The sequence below is a fragment of the Mesitornis unicolor genome, unplaced genomic scaffold (assembly GCF_000695765.1).
Source record: "Mesitornis unicolor isolate BGI_N332 unplaced genomic scaffold, ASM69576v1 scaffold51389, whole genome shotgun sequence".
Taxonomy (NCBI): Eukaryota; Metazoa; Chordata; class Aves; order Mesitornithiformes; family Mesitornithidae; genus Mesitornis; species Mesitornis unicolor.
Window position 1 is genome coordinate 54761 of NW_010208920.1, and position 834 is coordinate 55594.

Consider the following 834-nt stretch of genomic DNA (forward strand, 5'->3'; position numbering starts at 1 on the left):
CATAGGAATATTTGTTAGCGACAGCATTTTTAGTGGGTATCAGTAGTTAAACTGCACAACAATTGGAACTTTTTTTTGTACATACATAATTGTGCTTTTCTCTTCTTTTTAAAGTACTTATTTCTCTCTGTTGCTACTGTGATTCATATCAAAAAGGGCAAAGAACAGGAGCAACTGCTGCTATCTGGAGAACAAGTGCAGTGCATGTTACTAAACTCTCCTATCTTGCTTGCAGAGCAATTCTTACCTGGATGACATTTTCTCTTGAATGTTGCTCTGTAAAATGCCTTTCTTATGCTGCGAATCTAAAGGAGTCCAAACTAGATAATTGTTGTAATCGCCGGTGCAGTTCCTACATTTTTGGGCTTGCATCACGGGTTTCAGCTGAACCTGTAGCTATAGGGCCCTGTTGTATTCTCTTTTTCAGTGGGAGCAGAACCATATTGTCACACTTTCACTTCTGGAGTCACATCAAATGTACAGTTGTTCCCTGTACAGATTCCTTTTTAGCCGAGAATATTTGTGTTGCCTTGTATTATCATGGGGGGGAGGGAGGGAGGGAATGAAGAATTACAGCACCTGTAATTCTCAAATAGTGGTGTTGCCTGCAGGCCCACTTTTCCAGTGTTTTAAATTCCTGGTATCTTTTGAAAGTAAAAGCTTTTGCATTTGCATCGATTTCATGTTTCCTGTTGGCTTCATGCCTACAGAAACTCGCGTGTAATAAAGGGGGTAGGTAAGTGTTTTGGTGTCCTGTGCTCCGAGGTCATAGATAGTCTTTGGCTTGGGGACTAAGTAGGTAAATATTATAAACATGAATCTGTTTACAACTGA